Here is a 20,954-nt window from a genome sequence, read left to right as displayed (position 1 = left end):
AAGTCACTGTTTGGCGGATTCGCACGATACTATCCCCAAGTCAAATACGGGCGTTTAATCTCCAGTCCCTTCGGGTGGAGTTACATCATATTTGTCAGTGTAGTTTGTGCGAGCTAATCTAAAGTGAGGTGACGGTGGCGGAGGAAGCCGATAGAGCGCTGATTGTGTATTACAGCATTGCGCCATACTTCTGCACATGACAGTTCTCATAACGCACACGAAGGAGCTAGTTTATAACAGCTATCGACTACCATATCAGCAGCTGGGTCAGAAGCTCCAAAACGCAGCGCGTCAAAATATATTACCGTATTCCCGCTATTAGACGCTTCGGCGTATATACGCCGTATACTCACACGCAAAAGAAACGCAAGTCGAGTATGCAGTATACATGTTATTTATTTTCAGCTGTAAAGACAAGAAATGCTAATAGGGCAAGATTGACAAAAAAGTGACTGCAGACAGTTTAATGGATTAAAATGCAGATGACATAATTGTTGTTTTTTTCAAATTTTAAGGGCTTACACAGTTTCGGGTCAACACCCAAAATGTCAGTCAATACCTGGTGTGACCACCATTAGCATTGATCACTGCCACACATCTCCTATACATTGAGTGGATCAGACGATTTGTGAAGGCCCTAGGGATCATCCTGCACACATCCAGAGCAGCTGTGCGTAGTTCATCGGCAGTTGTAGGGACCCACAAGTGTTCGATGGGGTTCAGATCAGGGCTGAGGCCAGGCCACGGTAGAACACGGATGTTGTGTTGTTGCAGAAAGGCCATGGTAGCTCTGGCAACATGGGGACGAGCGTTGTCCTGCTGGAAAATGTGTTGTTGATGTTGTGCAAAAAATGGAACAACGTGGGGTCTGATCACTTGGTCGATATACCGCTGAGCAGTGACGCAGTGTCCCCGGCCTTGACCAACATTCAGAAAGCACATGGGTCCAAGTGTCGCATTAAGTCCAATCCCTGCCCATACGCTAGGTCAAAACCATGGATCCCTTTTCACAACGTTTCTGTCAGCCAAACGATCACCTCGACGCCGCCAAATTCAGACTCCTCCGTCTGCATGGGAGACACAAAAGCAACTTTCATCAGAGAAGATGACACGCCTCCACTCATGATGACGCCAATTGTGATGACCCTGTGCCCACTGAAGTCGTGCTTGTCGATGCCGTGGTCGGAGAACAGGACGACGTGCTGGTCGGCGACATCTGAGGTTGTTGGAACGGAGACGTCGGATCACAGTGTCCCGGCTAATGTGTCGATTATGTGTTCTTACGGTCTGTTGAGCACTTTCACTTGCAGATAGGAACGGATGTCGCTGGTGTTGACAGTTAATCTGCCGATCTTGTCGAGGTGTGGTGACCCTAGGACGACCGCTCCGAGGAAGGTCATCTGTGGTCTGTGTAGCATTGTATCGATGCAGGAGACGGTAAACTGTGGTTATGTTAAAGTTGAAATGACGGGAAACATCTTGAACAGACTCTTCAGCTTCCAAACGCCCTGGTTTCTCTGAATTTGAGTTAGGCGTGGCATTGTTGACCAAGGAGTGGTAGGTCCAAGAATCGGCCACAGTTTTATACCCACTACAGTTCGTGTCAGTTCGTGCATTTTCGATTTCGCGAGAAATGGGTGCATGATACCTACATATTCATTGAAATGGTGCGTTTTGGCGATTCGTTTTTTATGTTGCGTCTTTGCTCGGGGCTTCCAAAATGCAACCAAAAATATTGATCAACCACTTGTGTTTCTTTTGCGTGTGAGTATATTTCGGACATTATAATGAATCGGCATTCTTTGAGAACAGATCGTACACTGGAGACCGTCTATTTCTTCACCGAAGGTTGGGGCAATTCATTATATGATCATGGTTTCTACACGGCAACTGTTTACATTTTTACTGCCCTAATCAAACCGTGAAGATCCGGGTTGGAATAGGTCTTCAACAACCCATGCTTGTCGTAAGAGGCCACTATCAGGATTGGGTGGTCAGGCTCGCTGACTAGGTTGATGCATGTCATCGTATCCAAATTCATGGATCGATGCTTATGATATCAATCACTGGATTGCCCGGTCCAAACACGATTATTTACAGACATGCTGTCATATATTTGGAATATTGCTGAGTGCGACGTTAAACTACAAACAAACAAACTACTGTAAACACAACAAACGAACCTAGACCTGTCTGATTGCATTGGCGAATTCTAGTATTAAAGCAAAACTCGTACGTGTGTATGTGTGTGTGTGTATGTGTGTGTGTGTGTGTGTGTGTGTGTGTGTGTGTCTCACTGAAATACCATGCCGCAGTTTAACATGAATACCCAACTCAGACACAGCATACTGACTCAGAGCCGATCAGTCCTTGTTTTGGCCCTTAATCCCGAGCGCCAGACAGGGTAACAACAAGTACCATCTTTTAACGTCTTTTGGTATGACGCGGCCGGGGATCGAACCCCGGACCTTCCGCTCTCCGGGTGGACGCTCTGCAACTAGACCACGGAGGCGGTCCGTTATTGTGATGTACATGAGACGAATTGTAGAAATACTGGTCTAAAAGTGTCCGACTCACACGAGTACATGCTTTGTTTGTTTGTTTCTTGTTTCTGGTCAAGATGCGGGATAGAATAGATCTTTAGCAACCCATGCTTGCCTTAGAAGGCGACTATGCTTAGGAGGCGACTAACGGGATCGGGTGGTCAGGCTCGCTGACTTGGTAGATGCATATCATCGATCCCAATTGCGTGGATCGATGCTCATGATATTAATCACTGGATTATCTGGTCCAGTCTCTTCACTTTTCACTCCAGACGTTTCAGACCGCCGTCATATAGCTGGAATACCGCTCAGTGCGACATTAAACATCAAACCAACCAACCAGTAAAGGCGATAACGAGTCACTCGATTTTCTGGCCCATTACTTGATTGTCCGGATTGTTTCCAGGCCGCCGTCACATGGTAGGTATATATTAGAGAAAACACGGTAATTGAATACTAGTATACTGTTACCATCGTATTCTCTTTCAGTCGATAATTTGAAGTGTTAAAACACAATCAACTTACTTAACTGGAGTATTATAACTGATAACTTCGCGTATTTTGGTCTCTACTGTTAGGCTGTACAACCTATACAACCATCGGCGGGTGTTCAGAAATTGAAAAACTAATCCTCGACTGCACGAGAATGTACGGAAGAAAGGGGATGCCCGGATGGGAAATAAATGCTGTGACTTAGACGGGTCCGGTTCAGACTTCAAATCACGATCTTTTACAAATTCAGTTTTATTGTCCGATATATCTGTTCATTTTGTAAACGTCTTCACATTTCGTTTAACATTAATTGTAATGTGCCTTTAGCATTCAACAACGACTGTCGATTTGACACTAACGGAAAGGTTAACAATTGGAATCGTGATTCCCTATTGAGGTACTTGATCGGTGTTTCGTGACAAGCAGAGATAGATAACAATTATAAAAGCTCATATTATCAATGTCGTCAAAAAGCGAAATCACGATGTTTAATGTTTTTCTTCAAATGAGAAAAGGTGGTCTTGAATGGATAGATAAACGGCAGAGCTCTGATTCTCTGGTGCATGCATGTAAGGTTGTTATGAAGCACGCTTGAGAACAACGACGGTTGTTGGCAATGGTTGATTTGTGTGGTTGTTGTTTAACGCCGCACTAAACAATATTCCAGCTATATGACGGCGGTCTGTAAATAATCGAGTCTGGGCCAGACAATCCAGTGATTGATATCATGAGCATCGATCCACGCAACTAGAATCGATGACATGCATCAACCAAGTCAGCGAGCCTGACCACCCGATCCCGTTAGTCGACTCTCACAAGCATTGTCGCCTTTTACGGCAAGCATGGGTTGTCGGCAATGACGACTTTGGGTACATGATACCAAAAATAAACACCCCATGACAAAAAACAAATCGAACTTACGTTCAACCATCTCGAAAGTAAAGAGCCCAATTGAGAGGTTCACTTCACCGCCCACTTCAACGATATCCTAACAGAAGCGCACGTATAATAATTGTTCAGCGTCTCTTAAACCCCGATTGCATCCGAAGACATTGGTTTTCTTCCATCATTGAGCTAAATGTCAACGCTTTTTCACAACCCCTCTCATCTAGAGCCTATGTCTCGAAAACGACAGATGTAATTATATATGGTATCAGTCTGTTTGTCTGTACAACCAATATGCGTCATTGCTTTCACTGAAAACAAAGCGTGATTTCCCGTAGGAGTATTGCTTTTTGTGTCAGCATACCTCATCCCACACAATCGAATGTGACGGTGAAATAATGATATGCAACACGATAAGTCTTTGTGTCTACCCCTGCTAACATATTCCCTAGTCTGCTGCTGGGCTACTGTTACTTTCATACGGCATCATATGTAGAAACCCGAATACAAATTGCAACATTACCCCCCGCTCGTTCCGAAAGAAAGATCCACCTTTCTCTTTGTATTACTGAAGCTAACATATGGTAATTGTAATTTCTTTTCCACTCAGTCGTGTCTGTGTGTCACATAAGAAGTCCTTTAAATAGATAACATATTTTACGCTAATGTCAAGATAGACATGTCATTTCACACTTATAGGAGTTTTTGCTTAACTGAGTCACCGGCCCTTTCAAGAAATGGCTTTGGTATATTCCATTCCATTATGATTTGGCTCCCTATCAATATTTCATTACTTATTTTCGTTTAAATACGCCGTGAGGGCAGTATTTGTCTGTGATATGATATGTCTTCAAGAACTTGGTATTTCATGTAATCAGGACACATGACACGCGTCGCGCTGGATGAAGCCCCGTTTCTATAAATATGTAACTGGAGGGAGATAGCCAATACTAACTTGTTGGCGAAGAAACAAGCCCTCGCTACAGGCAAACAGTTAATTATCTGGTACAGACAAACCGATTCTGTCAGATGATGACTTAGATCACGAGTGATCCCAGGAATGCCTCATCCGTCATGTGGTACATGCCATTCACCACAGGCGTCCTTGGAAATGTGTCCTTCAGATAAATGAATCCATTTCAACGATGTCTGTGACCGAGACTAGTCTTAACGACAGACTGATTATTCTTGGTTTTCTTTTGGTAGAACTCACTTGAAAACAGGTACCATTTAATCTTTGAATGTTATAATTATGATACCACCAACTGATTTCATGAAACTGAAAAACAAAGGATCTGGAAATACAAGTTTATTTGAAAAGATTGCAATTGCGCAGTATTTGATCTTGTGTTTTCCTTTGTTTGTTGTTTAACGCCGCACTCAGCAATATTCCAGCTATATTAAGGCGGTCTGTAAAATAACCGAGTCTGGACCAGATAAGCCAGTGATTGACATCATGAGCATCGATCCACGCAATTGGGATCGATGACATGCATCAACCAAGTCAGCGAACCTGACCACCCGATCCCGTTAATCGCTTTTTACGACAAGCATAGTCGCCTTTTACGGTAAGTATGGGTTGCTGAAGACCTATTCTCCCCGGAATTTGATCTTGCGGGTGACTGTATTAGACACAGTAAACATTGTATTGTCTTTGTTTGTTTTTTGCTTAACGCCGTACTCAGCAAATTCGAGATATATGACGACAGCATGTAAATAATAATGGACCCCACAATCCAGTGATTGTCAGTAACGATCCACGTCTCCAGAGGACGGTGACACTCTGTCAACCAAATCACTGAGCATGACTACCCGATTCATTAGGTCGTCTTTTACGAACATCATAGGTTGCTGAGAAACAATCTAACAGAGATTAACTTTACTGTCATCTTGATCATAAATGTCTTGTGTGTCAGTGTTAATCGTGAAGATCCGGGGTAGAATAGGTCTTCAGCAACCCATGCTTGCTGTAAAAGGCGACTATGCTTGTCGGAAAAGGCGACTAACGGGATCGGGTGATCAGGCTCGCTGACTTGGTTGATGAATGTCATCGATCCTAACTGCGTGGATCGTTGCTCATGTTGTCAATCACTGGATTGTCTGGTCCAGATTCGATTATTTACAGACCGCCGTCATATAGCTGGAATATTGATGAGTGCGGCGTTAAACAAACAAACAAACAAACAGTGTTAATCAGCGTGTAAAGTAATTATCGAACTTTATATTTTATTCAATTGAAAAGTTTATACGTATATTATCCAACCATGACCTTACCCTTTATGCTTCCAAAGCCTGCAATGACGTTTTAACCAAACGACGTCAACTAATAGCTAAGTACATGTATATATGTATCTGTGAGTGTGTGTATATATGTTTATTCTTTCCAAGATATGTTAAGGATACTGACATTATTCGTGTTTTTGAAAATATCTTGTCTCTCGTAAATCGCTGGTCGATTGGTTGAAGGTAATTTTGTTGGGTGTACAAATATATGTCATACATGTATCCTACAAGTGAGACACAAATAAAATCTGTCTGTCTGTCTGTGTGTCTCTGTCTACAATGATACTCGGTTTGTATAGGGTGACACCTCATCAATCCGCACGGCACCGTTGCTTTTGAAATCTTCCCGTTAACGAATCATGATTATATATAGACGTACACAATAAGGCTGTACAGATCGCAAGGTTTCCGGATTAACTGAGTCCAAACTATAGAGGCTTCAGTCTTTACTGCCTTGTTTCTATAAGTTTGGTTGTAGTGCGATAGATGTGGATACAAATTTATGCTTTTTCGTTTTTAAAACTTAAACGGAATAAGTTTCATGAATCATTTATTGGATGGCCTAATGCTTTTAGCGTTAGATAGTCATAATTCGATTTCCCTATGTGAGTTCACTATTTCAATTTCAACAATATTATTAGCGTTCATCCTTTGATATCGTAGGATCACTGCTAATACGGCACAAAATCGACTCACTCAGTACGGAATATATGTTACAAAGAGATCAATCAATGTATCATGTTCTGTTACTGAGCCCTTCTCACACAGACTGGATGTTTGTGGTTATGCGTTGAGTCACCTTTATGATGTATTTATTACGATCAATGCCAATAAATCCACATTTATGGATGTTCTATTTTAATATACAACATATTTCTCCACTTCAATGTGCTAGCTGATATTAGAAATATCAAATAAGGAAATGTGATGTTTAAGCTGAGATCATACAGGAACCTAATCAGTTCAAATGGAAATATTTGGACCATAGAGAACGCTCATGTATATACAGACTGAACGTCGCAACGACATTCGCCATTACCACCATCGTTAAAGCTATCATTAATGGAATACCTTCAAGCGAACCACTCCTCACCGAGAATATATACGATAGCAGCACAGTATATTATTTTCAGCCGTGACTTTCTCCCATCCGTTAGAGTCGTCAGACATGGTTAGGAAGGACATTAACATATCTGGTCGGATAAAGCATCAACCGATCCACCAGCTGACTATATGCCAGCGTTGTAGACATATTGATGAAGTGCCGGCCCAGTTCTCATAATTCTTCTTCGGAATGACAACCTCCCGATGCGAACTCCAGGTTGTTTACACTACTGATCAAAACAAACGTCCTCTCGGTCGTGGCCTGGTCATGATCTGTCAGAAACCCGATTCTATCGCGACGCGTTCGCGAGCGTATCGCAACCCGATCACGATCAAATCGCCAATGTATCGCGTCACGTTCGCGATTGCGGTATATACATTGACAGACACTTGATTACAGACACATATTTATTTTAGTTTGTATAGGCGATCCCTAAGATGGCTATTAAATTAAGGTGGGTATTGTTTTATTAATACATAATTGTAATTAAATATCGCTTTACTTTCTCTGAAACATGTTACAAATATGAATGGTCATACATCTATTTTTACGTTAATGTTTCTTGTCATATTTCACGTTGAAATATGAATAAACACAAAGATTAATGGCATTAATATATTTGTTATATTGGTAATAAAATGAAGCACAGCTTTCTCCGCTTGAAATTTATGTTCTCACATTAATCCGCGGAAATCGCATACCACGATATCGGACATTGAAAGATTAAAAAACTGAGATATTCTCGGATCTTGTTTGTGATAGCGTTCTGAGTTGGGCAATATCAATTTCCGCGATCCATAGTGATTTTATCAAAACAACAACTGACAAGACCCTACTCTTGGCCGGCCTGTGAGGTGCATGAGATAAAAGAGCCCGATTGAAAGGAAATACGGGACATAACATGACATGTTCTGTGAAGAACGCAATCAAACAACATCTCAATTCTGGCGGCAAACAAAACTCGGAGTGTAACTGGTTTCATTAAAATGAGTGAGTGAGTATGGTTTTACGCCGCTTTTAGCAATATTCTAGCAATATCACGGCGGGGACACCAGAAATGGGCTTCACACATTGTACCCATGTCGGGAATCGAACCCGGGTCTTCGGCGTGACGAGCGAACCCTTTAACCACTAGGCTACCCGACCGCCCCCATTAAAATGAGAATCTCAGCACCTGTTTTATATTGTCATCACATATTAATGCTATAGTCAACCCTAACATTGTCATATGATATGACAAAATGAAGTAATCCCTATTTTCAGCGATCCATATTTAATTTTTCATAAGCAGTTGGGGAATTATTATCACAAAATCGAGTTTTTAAAAATATTGAAATAATTATTGATATCTAAAAACAGGCACGGATAAAGTGATTATCAAAATAAACAGCAACTTTGTGTATCTTATAATGAAATTGTGATTTCATTAATTCATGTATTTCATATTATCAAATAGAATTGATAAATTGATAAATCAAATAGAATTGATCACAAATGTATGTATTGGTATGTTCAAACCAGTGGGCATTTAAGGCATTCTTTCAATCTCATTTTACAATAACCGCTCCTTTGGGAGATGAACTGCCAGCCTGCAAGTGTGAAAACTGATAATTTGTGTCCAAAACAGGTTTGTTATATGATCGCAAGGTACGTTTAATACTGAGGATATCATAATTCAGTAGAAACAAGGTAGAATGTAATATAGGTACTTGGAAGTATTAATACTTCCCAAGAATTGGACGACGTGGATTGCTAATTTGATTTCACAAATCAACTATATGTCATTAAGATTTGTGATATCTGAAATGATATGATGTCTAAAATCGATCAATGATTTAATAAAATATTTAAAATATCTTACATTCGAACTGGTGATATGAAACATAGTTTACATATTTCGATTCTTCGTAGCAACAAATGAATTATTGATATCTCTGAAAGAGAACCAGTAAATAGGATGTTACAGTCTGAGGTTCTGAACGATGTTATTCCAACCAAATCCCTTCTCTCCGGTTTCGCATTTAAGTAGAATAACTACATGGTTTGCGGGGGCCAGGCTTATTCAGGATTTGGTGTATAGTGCCGATTTGTCCTGGAAACACTTACTGAGAGCGTGCTGGGGTTAAACAGACAGAATGAAGCTCGTTACTAAGCTAATGGCATCCTGGCAATTAGAGGCAGGGTCACTTGACCTTTGATTATTCCTTATAAGAACACTTAGCGCTAATACTCTTTGTCCACAACAGTTTAGACCAGTGGAGATTTGCATTTCTGTTTTCGATTCGCGGTTTATGTTGTTAGTTTATTTGACTTCCCGGGGGATATTTGGAAGAAACTGTTGTGGAGGATTATGTAGAATCTGTGTCGAGAACAGACATGACCCACGTCTGATCTGTTGTTTTAATGGTAACGGCAATGGGTTCTCACTGGGTCGATCCTGTTGTTTTGTACTGATAGGACCTGGACATTTAGATTTATAAATTGCTTTCTTATTGATCGAATATAGATTAATTTGTAATTCATGCTGACGGAGTCCTTGGATGTCCTCTTATGGTTTTCTCTGCCAGTGTTTTTGTACGTAATGGGCTTTACCCTAGGACGAACTGTACATGTACTCTACATATGAACTTGATATCTAACTACAGCCTTTAGAAGCTTTACTAGTGCTGTAAGACGTCATAGTTGACACAGTGCATGTGGATGCGCTCTCCTTCAAATGCGTGAGAATCTGTTTTTCTTGAAGTTCATTCTAACCTGTTGTATTTGCATTTCATGATCATCTGAAATCCTTCAAATGTATAAAAATTTGTCTTTTTCCAGTGCATGCGATCTGTTTTCCTCAAATGAAAATGATGAACTTTCCAACCCAATGCATTCCGATTGATTTGTTTGTTTTTTAACCCCATACTCAGTAATAGTCCAGCTATATAACGGCGATCTGTGTATATCGAGTCTGGACCAAACAATCCAGTGATTGACGTCATGAGCATGTACGCAATTTGGATACGATGACATGCATCAACCGCAGTCACCGAGCCTGATCACCAGATCCCGTTAGTCGCCTCTCGGTGCACATGGGTTGCTGAAGAAGAATTCTAACTCGAAATATTCATGGAACACAATCTGATTGTAAAATTATGAGGACATACTGACAGGGAATGACACAATTAAGTTCACTGTACGAGATGCTGTAATAATTAATATAATACTCACACCTTTCTGACTCAAACCCGACCAAACGGACCAATTCTCGCGATTAACGAGGTTCTGAGATACTTTTTCTCATAAAATACTCTTAAGGCGTAGGCTGAAGATATTCACTCCAAATTCATGAATATTTTAAGCGTAAGCGCTTCTTGGAGTAGTAGGCCGTAGTGTAGATAGCGAAAGGTCGGTGGTTTGATTCCTTGGCCGCGTCATACCAAAATGCGTTGGACGATGGTACGGTGTTATCTAGCCTGGCGCTCGGTATAAATGAAATAAACAATTAAACTATCCAGCTCGGTGTAAGTAAAATGTGTGTTAGTGAGGTATCCATGTCAAACTGCGGCATGGTATCTCAGTTGGTAGCACTATAAAAACGGACAAATTCAAACGCGTGCATAATTTTGAACGGAACGTTTAATTCCATTTCACCCCACCTCATCTCGTTTGCGGTTTAGTGGTTGGTTCTCCACTACATTTCAGAATGCAAGCTTTCAGATTGCATTTTAATAAAGCAAAAACGCATGGAGAACACAAGTATCTTCAACAACAACCATAGGCTCATTAATATAATTACCGGTTTAGACGGGCAAATCCTCAACGGATTACATAGCACAAAAACAGGATCATAAACCTTTGAGGTTCTTACAAATACATATTTTTATGGAAGTCACGTTTACAAAAAATCCAATCGTGTCATACTCTCAAGGCATAGTCGCTCTTTTCCCAATTTACGACCTAACCTTTGACCAAAAAGCGCCATGGGTCTGCCGACTGTTCACATCCTCGCCTACGAGAGTATGGAAGGAAGATACCATGTATGAGCCGCAGGTGGCATTGTGTAATGTCATTTGTGCTTGAATGACGCACCACTTCTATCTCCTTAGTTGAAGGACAGCAGGTTATCATAACAACTCGATCACCGTCTTCTGTGTCCTCTGTGGTAATTGTTGTGAGGCATGACTCCTATCTTGTCACCCTGTAAAATAAGTTATAAGCTATTCCCCGAGGCGTCCTTCTATCTCCCTTCTTCTCAAATAGGCATATCCGTCCCAAAGCCCATTATGGCCACAAACTGCGTTAAAAAATAACCCTTTTTGCGATGTGTCTTCGGGCGGAAGCTTTTGTAAAAATAATGAGTTTGTGTTTGCTTGAAATGTGAAAAAACAAAGTCCAGCTGGTAAAGAAGACAATTTGAGCCCAAAGATCAAAAGAACTAGTCAAGCGTATTGATTTCAATGTTCATTCCATTCGCCTCATTCGGCAAGATTTGTCGTCTTCCTCTGAAATGTTTAAGTGAAGGTACACCGACTTAATCACTGGATCGGTCATGAAATAATGTGTGGTCATTGTGACATTTGGAATATTGAGTAAAACCATGCAAATGTGGTATTTTGATAGTAGAACTTTCCTTTTGTGGCACTGAACCATACTTCCATGCGGTTTGTTGTGAGTGAATTATGTATCCTGATTTAGGGCGAATGAACAGCACACACAAATTGGGTAGTACATTTGGTTATTAACATACAATCAACGTGGCAATCCAACATTACATGCATATTCACCAAGACTTTCAACGATTAATTGCAAATGAATTCAAAGCTGTAAAATATATTTGAAATTGGATTCCCTGTCAGAAAACGATACGCTTTGATATGCGTAGAATGAAATTACACTCAGAAAGATAATGAAATAGTGCTCACCAAGAATTGAAATTCATACTCTAACATTGTCTCTCGACGATTTCAAGGACGCTTTCATTAGACATGCAATGCCAACTGTTTCAGTTGTTGTCTTCCACATTGATTTCAAAAGGAAATAGTATTACATGGGCGGATACAGCTTTGTTGAAACGGGTTGGGTGGGGTGGGGTGCACAATTAATATCTATTAATTGTCTTTGGTGGTAATTTATACAGAAATAAAGATTTTTTTCGAAATAATAACGGGGGGGGGGGGGGCCCATGTATTATGCTTAGAAAGTCATCATTCGGACATCAATGGAAACTGCCTGCGAAGATCCAGGGTAGAATAGGTCTTCAGCAATCCATGCTTGCCGTAAAAGGCGACAAAGCTTGTCGTAAAAGGCGACTAACGGGATCGGGTGGTCAGGTTCGCTGACTTGGTTGATGCTCGATGCTCATTTTGTCAATCACTGGATTGTCTGGTCCAACGCGATTACTTACAGACCTCCGTCATAGCTGGAATATTGCTGAGTGCGGCGTTAAACAACAAACACACACACACACACACACACACACACACTGGAAACAATAACAGAATGTCTGATTAAACACATCTTAAGGCATTAAGATAAATTGAGTTCACTGCAAATCGAAGAGATGAATGAAGAGGCACCGCTCTACCTGATAAAACCTTCTCTCTTCTGTTCAACGTAAGTTTACGAACATCTTTCCGACAGTAAATCGTTATTACATTTTGATTGTTTTTATTGGAGGGATGCAAAACGTTTTAGAATGATATTTCAATAGTTTCCAGACAGTTTATTTTGAAACGCATACAAGGTCACGCAGGCACGACCTGTGCCTTGAGAAATTATTAGAATTGTCGTTCTCAAATGTAGCTTTGTCTCCTCTTCTGACGGGGGAGAGAAAGTATTAACCCATGTTAATGGTGGCCAAAAGGAAACAAAATAGAAATGGTTAGTTGATGGTGATGGTTTGAAACTGGTATCACAGTTGTGTTTTGGACCTTAAGTTTGAAGTTTTTCGGTCAATCCAATTTTCAAGTGTATTCTTTCATTAGCCCGGCAGTTTAGATAATAGAAATAACATGCGCTGAAGGAGATTACAGAGTGAAGCTTTGCTTTCTTTGTTAATGAATCATGGTTCTTTGCCAGGCAGTTAAGTTACCTTTACATTCTGGATTCTCGTAGATCTCCATGACTGAACCATACCTTGGCTTTTATCAGCCTTGGCATTGCACGCTGGAAACAGGAACTCTAGTGAGACAAGCCTAGTGGAGAACGCCGTATATAGAAGAACGAAGTGTTCTAATAAATGGCGCTGTCAACCGAGGTCTACCACAACTGACAAGGAATCTATATTGTATTAAGTTGCTAACCGATATTCCCATCCTTCTCTCACATTACTGACAGAAATAGACACACCAGGGACCCACATTTCCATCTGGGTTCAGTTATTATCTGACAAGCCTAATAGTTCGTAAATATTTTAGTTTGCATTTCAGTGAACTGTGACACAACTAAAATTGTTTATTTTATTTCTAAATACCTCTTACAACTGCTTAAAAACATAAAAGCATCTCTACCACAATAACAGCTATAAACTAGCGATTAAATAATTATTTTTTTTAACTTTTGTTGCACTTCTCTGTATTACAGCTATATGACTGGAAATAATCGAGTCTAGACCAGACAATCCAGTGACAGATATTATGAGCAAAGATCTGCCTCATGGGTACGACGTCATGTAACCAACTAGTATGAAAATAAAAAAGTACTTGTATGGAATGATTGGTGATATTCTATTCCCTCCCTCGAACATTCATCACTATCGTGAAATTCGAGATAGCGACTGCATAATCGATACAAATGAAATTAAAGGAATTAATTCTTCAGAATCTTCTGTACAACGATGCTTGGGTAATCAAAGAATGTGTGTGTCATTATAATTATAGTTCCAGAACATGCAACATTATATTGAAATCAGTTCTTAATTTACCTCCATCAAACCATATATACTTCATGCAAGTATTTGATGTGGAGGCTGTCCGAAGTCATAGTGTTTTGTTTGTTTGTTTGTTTGTTGTTTTACGCCAAACTCAGCAATATTCCAGCTATATGACGGCGGACTGTAAATAATCCAGTGATTGATATGAGCATCGATCCACGCAATTGGGATTCGATGACATGCAGTCAGTCTTACGACAAGCATATTCTACCCCGGATCTTCACGGGTCGAAGTCATAGTGTCTTTTGCAGAACGAATAATGATAATATCCAATGCTGCATCCCGTGATTCCAGTTTGGAATTGGTCCCAGGTACCTATGCTGGACGCTGTTCCAAAAAGCGGCTGTTGCGCTAAACGCTTTTAACGCCCACACATCAACATGGACGTACGACAGTCGTAGCGTTACTATCCCTTTGTGGAGTATTGGTATTGAGGTCGTAGCGGCGACGTAATAGATCGGGTAATCGGGTTCGATTACTTGGTTGATTGTTTATGGTTGTAACCAGATGGCGTAGTTCGTTGCTCATAATATCTGTTATTGATTTGTCACTGTCCGCCGTCAAATAGATGGAGTATTACTGAGCCCGGCTGTAAAGAACAAACAAAGATACATCATCGTGCCTCTGTTACATAACAAACATGGAGATTTAACCAATTAGGAAGGACACACAGTAAATGATGCCAAGTTTTCGCGAACGATTAGTTGACTATTGACACGACTGAGTGAGCCAATGTGTTGTACGCCGTAGTCAGTAATATATGACGGTTATGCGTAAATAATCGAAAATCCAGTGGTCGATAGTAAGAGCACCAATTTGTAACCAATAGAGGGCGTGACCTACGGTTTTTACGGTGTAACACGATGGAGTGGATTGCTCATAATATCTGTCATTGGTCACACACTTGATGATTTACATAAAGCTGGAATATTCCTAACAACAAACAAACCCAGTTTTATGAGTCACAGAGGTGAAGGTGGAGATGTTCAAATGTAACAGGCAGTCACATCTATTTGAACAAAGAACTGCCTGTTTATCTGCGTGACGGTGGCTATATTCACCGACTGAGAGTGGGTGTACTAACATCATGACTTTTATGAGCAACTCGTGCCATTCCGAGATTAGCCGAAAGGGCCCCCGAGCAGGTTACGGAAAGATCCGAGAGATGACAGATGGAATTCCAACTGTTCTACACGGAGGCATAGATGACTCTATTTGCTCGGGCATTTGCGTTTCTTCGCTAAATGGTCCACCAAAACGTACTCTGATCAAAGAGGATTGCAACGATTTTCTGCCACGGCTCTGATTTAGCGTCTTGCCAACAAAGCGTGCACATCAAACAAGTGTTAAGAACAGGATAATAAGAAAAGACTTCAATCTGGCCGAGTGCTGTTGTTGAAGAGATCACAATTCAGGCGGTGTTTGAAGCAGTTGTTAGGTCGCCAATTACATCAATGATTCGACTATGCATTTTACCACTATACTGAAAGATCTATCATCATGCGATGGCCCTAAAAACGGTCTGGTTCTGTGTTGATGTTACTGACGAACAGTGGGAGTTGTTAAAGAGCGATTGTAAGTGTTTAGATGGAGACAAGCGTCATAAAAATGTCAGCTGCATCCTTTGACGTGAACAACAGTTTACCGATGTTCGATTTCAAGACTTAATGCATATTTTATATTCCCAGTTTGACCGTAACAACCCACTGACGATAGATCCATATGCCAAAGATCCATACACAAAAGACAGGTGGTATTTTTACTGGAACGTTTGACATGCGTATAAAAACAATATACTGAGCGCAATTATGGAAGGGTCACCTAGGTATGTTTTTGTTTTGTTTCTTTAACGCCGCACTCAGCAATATCCCAGCTATATGACGCAAGCATGTAATCGAGTCTGGACAAGCTGTAGAACTCGCTATTTATGCCTATGTCACACTGACTGCACGATTTTATGACACTAAACTGGACGACTATTGAAAACAGTGCAAGTGTGAAGTGATGGATAACGTTACCCTGAATCAACCAGTGGTTTAACACATGCACATGACACATGATAATAGTCTATGTGGCTATGAAAAGGTTCACTTCAGACGCAACTGAACTGCACTCTTGGAAGTTGAAATTGTGACGTTTTTCTCTTATCTGCGTGACCCCTCAGTAGTTATTAGGAAGATAGTTTGGGGGATGCATTGGAATTGACAGTCCTGGGAAATTTGATTCAAGTCAGTCGTAACCCATTTTGAATGGTAACTCGAGATCGATGATATATCAAGCTGGCTGTAAATGATAACCCGACATGTAATCAGACAGGGACGGTGTCTCAGTTTCAAACATCCCATGGTTTGCAATGTCTTGGTCCAGAATGAAATGGACCTCAGTGCGTCGAGAGACCCCTCTTGGTGTAGCCTTGTTGCATTTTGAGAGGGTTTCTTTTGTGACTGGCTGTGCTTCCGGTTGGGCAGAACTACTGATTCTTTTCGCGAACACCTGGTGACATCACTGATTTTTAGTGATCCTTTCATATCCTTTTCATCGTGACATTGCCTTTGACGTCTAATGGAGGCTGTTCCGGTGGATAATCGAGACTGACGTTAACGTTCTGTGTTTCCTTGTGTTAATTATAATGTCGGTTGACTGGGACTCTTGCCTTCATGCAATCGGCATCACACTCTTATTCAACATAGAACGTTATGTTTATTTCTCATATAACAACATCAATACTAATTCATGATATTTCGTACATGAGTGACAATATTTGATAATTATCCATCTATGTTCCAAATTGGAAATATTTTTTTGCAGTTCATAATTCAAACTTCAAATGCAATTTCAATTATGAACTCTGTGATTTTTGTACGAACGACTAATAATATAATTATGTTATTGATCACAAGTTAAATGTTACGCGTCTATGCTTCTCAAAGTAGACGATCTAAAATTAAACTAGACAGTTTCAAGAGAAAGCCAAATAAAACTAGGAATAATTGATTGAAACTATTTTGGTCTTAACAGAAAATATCTTCGAGATTTCAACTTAATTCGATCATTGGCATACAACCTTTATGTCTGACAAGTATCAATCCACTACTGATTAAATTCATCAAGGAAATCCGACCTCACATCTCATTGCCTCTTCAGAAATTCAGCTCCGCGACTATTGAAAATGAAAGTCACGAACAATATCGAAACGAAAAAAACTTCAACACTGACTGCTGTAAATAAAGATAAAAATTTATTATCACTGAGCAAATATAGCAAGAACTGAAGTTCCATGAGCAGGCACTCGACATTTACATGGTGGAGAAACGTCACCATCATCAATATGAACGTTGAAGTAAATCCATGTTTTCTATTGAATATGTGCCATTTATTTCCATGAGACATGCAATTGATGGTCTAAATAAAGATCACGCGAGAGATCGGTCTCATTGATCGCCATGGTGCGGCAATGCGTCCGTTGGGTAATGAGCCTAGGCGCATCTTGCTTGAAATCCTCGGTTTTGCTATTGATATATTCACTGAAAGAATAAATTGCAAACATTTCTTTCCGCGTTGTAGATCACAGGTCTACAAAGTCATCTAAGTTATGTTATTTTGTTAAGATCTGCATTTGCTTTAATGTCGTACGTGGTTGCTCAATTGGCTGAACTGCTCTCCCCTTGTTTGGGACAAGAGTTGTCATGGAATAGTATCTATTTTGGGTGTCATGAAAACCTTTTTATGTCACGAAATCTATCAAGTTTTCAGAACTTATGAGGGGTTGTACAGTCAAACAAATACATATCCACTGTAATCTTTAACTGCTTCTCCTGGCGAGAAGCCAGATATATGGGATCGAGTCAATGTTTTTTTTACGACATTTGTCTTTGAACAGCGCTCGATTTGAATGAACATTTTGAGAGCGCCTCCGCGCACACATGTAAGATAAATAGTCACTGTGGTTTTCGGTGAAGAGTGGATTTCGGACGGTACAGTTTCACGTGAAATCGTCCGGAATAACGAATGTGCGGCTTACCGAATTATAAATACCCAACTACTAAGAAAGTATACACCCATGTTTAATGGTGGCTCATAATGAAACCAAGAAGAAAAGGTTTTTCGATGGTGATGTGTTTGATAGGGGTATCATAGTTGTGTAATTGCCACGATTCGTAGGTCATGAGTTCGAATCCCAGATTATCCCTAATTTGGAACCATGTTTAACAACTTTATGCTCGTGGAGGTAGTTAAGTAGAGAGCGACAAAGACTTAATGCCATTGGCCTGTCATAGTATATGATATTAAGCTGTCATGCCGTGATGTAACTGAAAAAGTCATGTACACTTGTTCAAGTGCGCTGTTGTTATCATGTGAAGTTAATGATGGCGCGAGTCGCCCAATTCAGAGTTGCGACCCTTAGCTGAAAATGATCTGATGACGGAGAGTTCGAATCTCAAATTCACCACATTAGGGTCATTGCTTTGCCCAATTGCATGGATTTTATTCAAGACCTGTGAAAGACCCTTAAACCAAACACAGCAGACAAAATATCGCATTTAAAGAATGTGTTTCAATAGACTGCTGGTGCCTCACATTGGAAATACAATGTGATGTTATGCTTAATGTAAGTTTGAAAAAGTTCCGTATGTGTCAATTCCCAATATACACAAATGAAATCGCTTTAATATGCTGTCATAGTGAAATAGTTGGGTTTAACGCCGCTTTTAACAATATTCCAATGGCATCACGGTGTGTCAGCTTAATGTGGGAGGAAATCCCGAAGTGATGCAGGTCTCAGACGTTTACCCCTTTGAATGAAACCCACGAGCACGAGTTTAGTGATGACAAACCTAGAAACATAATCGTGGCGAATCGTGTTCAAGAGATGCAACTCTGCACAGCGAATTGCGCCCCCTTAGACGACTAGGCCACCCGTGCCCTATATGGATTCTTGTTTGATGTTATATATAAAGTTATATTAAGTAAACCTATATCATGATTCCCATTAAAGCTGACACGGCGATATTATTTATTGCCACATACAGCTAGTTGGACATCAACAGGTATCAATATGTTCATGTTACAGCCAAGGCTCTAAACAGGCTGACTAGTTCGTAAACAGAAAGTCATATTGCAGTTCTGTTTGTTTTGACATTTCATAAACATTTACAATTGCTCATTTGCGACCGTCACATCGTTGATGAATGACGTCAGTGTTGCTAAATGCCATAGTTCGGCTGGTGTAGACTGTGACGTCAATGCCTTGAGGACTTACATAATCGTAAGAGGCGACCGAATGGATCGGGTGGTCAGGCTCGGTGACATGGTTGTGTCATCGTACTCCGACGGCGTGGATCGTTGGTAACAATATCTGTCACTGGATTGTCTGGTCTAGACTCCATTGTTTACAGGCCGCACTCATAAAGTTGGAATATCGCTGAGTCAGGCGTTAAACAACATCAAATAATCTTACATAAAAGTGTCTGTCGCAATGAAAAATTGAGATTGAACAAATTAGAGAAGACACGCTCAATGAAAATACCTGTTTTCGCAAACGAATAGTTGACCATTGACACAGCTGAGTGAGCCAACGGTGTTGTACGCCGTAGTCAATAATATATGACCACTATGTGTAAATAATCCACAAACCAGTGGTCGATAGTATAAGCGGACACCGTTAATCCAGAATCCCAGCTTCCCAGGCAGTTATTATTGGGAGACCCGTGAAGATCCAGGGTAGAATAGGTCTTCAGCAACCCATACTTGCCGTAAGAAGGCGACTGTGCTTGTCGTAAAAGGCGACTAACGGGATCGGGTGGTCAGACTGGCTGACTTGGTTTATACATGTCATCGGTCTCAATTGTGTGGATGGATGCTCATGATATTAATCACTGGATGGTCTGGTCCAGACTCCATTATTTACAGACCGCCGTCATATTGCTGGAATATTGCTGAGTACGGCGTTAAACAACAAACCAACCAACCAACTATTATTGGGAACGTCTATGTGTAATCAAAGGGGCACATATGTAAGGACGATCCCATGATTAATTAATTCGGACATGAGTTAATTCGGACGATTTCATCGGGAATGGTACCATCCGGATTAACGAGGTCTTACTATGTATCATTTTATAAAACAAATGAGCGAAACTGCAAGCCAAAGAAAGTACAGTAGACTACGGTTATAACGAACTCAAAGGGATTTCTAATTTTAGTTCGTTATAACCGTAGTTCTTTATATGCACATATACAGCATAACTACAGCAAGTAGTCGGGACCAAAAAGTAAGTTCGTTATATCCGTCATTTCGTTATAAGCGTGTTCGTTATAACCGTAGTTTACTGTATACACCCATGATTGATGGTGGCTGAAAATGAAACAAACAAGAAATGTTTTTTCGATGGTGATGTATTTGATATGGGTATCATTGTTTTGAAACTTATTTGAATATGTGGTTTGCTGACCAAGGAGGTACCGACTGTCAACTTCAAGGTAGACCTATTCGCATGTATTACATGCCGTATTTCTGGGTATGGATCGACACTCGCATTAATTTGGTAACTATTTATATATTTTCATGAGTTACTGTCTATACAGAACCGACCAGTCGATATTTTTTGAAGGGCTGGGTCTTAGCCTCAGATTATGAAAAAGAAAAAAAATTTGTTTTTCACTGGACTTGCTGGATGTCATGAAAAAAAGTGTTATCAAAAATAATATTGTAAAAAAATGTTTGTCTTGA

The 20,954-nt window shown here is 40.4% G+C and overlaps 1 protein-coding gene across 1 annotated transcript in view; it reads right to left on the bottom strand.

Annotated features, from left to right (window-relative positions):
* Positions 1–20,954, bottom strand: part of LOC139468083 (synaptotagmin-15-like) — a 115,365-nt gene that overhangs the window by 79,751 nt on the left and 14,660 nt on the right. The window lies entirely within an intron of this gene.

This window comes from Haliotis cracherodii, unplaced genomic scaffold, assembly GCF_022045235.1.
Source record: "Haliotis cracherodii isolate W230 unplaced genomic scaffold, xgHalCrac1.p SCAF_2, whole genome shotgun sequence".
NCBI classification, from domain to species: domain Eukaryota; kingdom Metazoa; phylum Mollusca; class Gastropoda; order Lepetellida; family Haliotidae; genus Haliotis; species Haliotis cracherodii.
The sequence above is the reverse complement of the archived record's forward strand: the minus strand, read 5'-3'. Positions and strand labels throughout refer to the sequence as shown.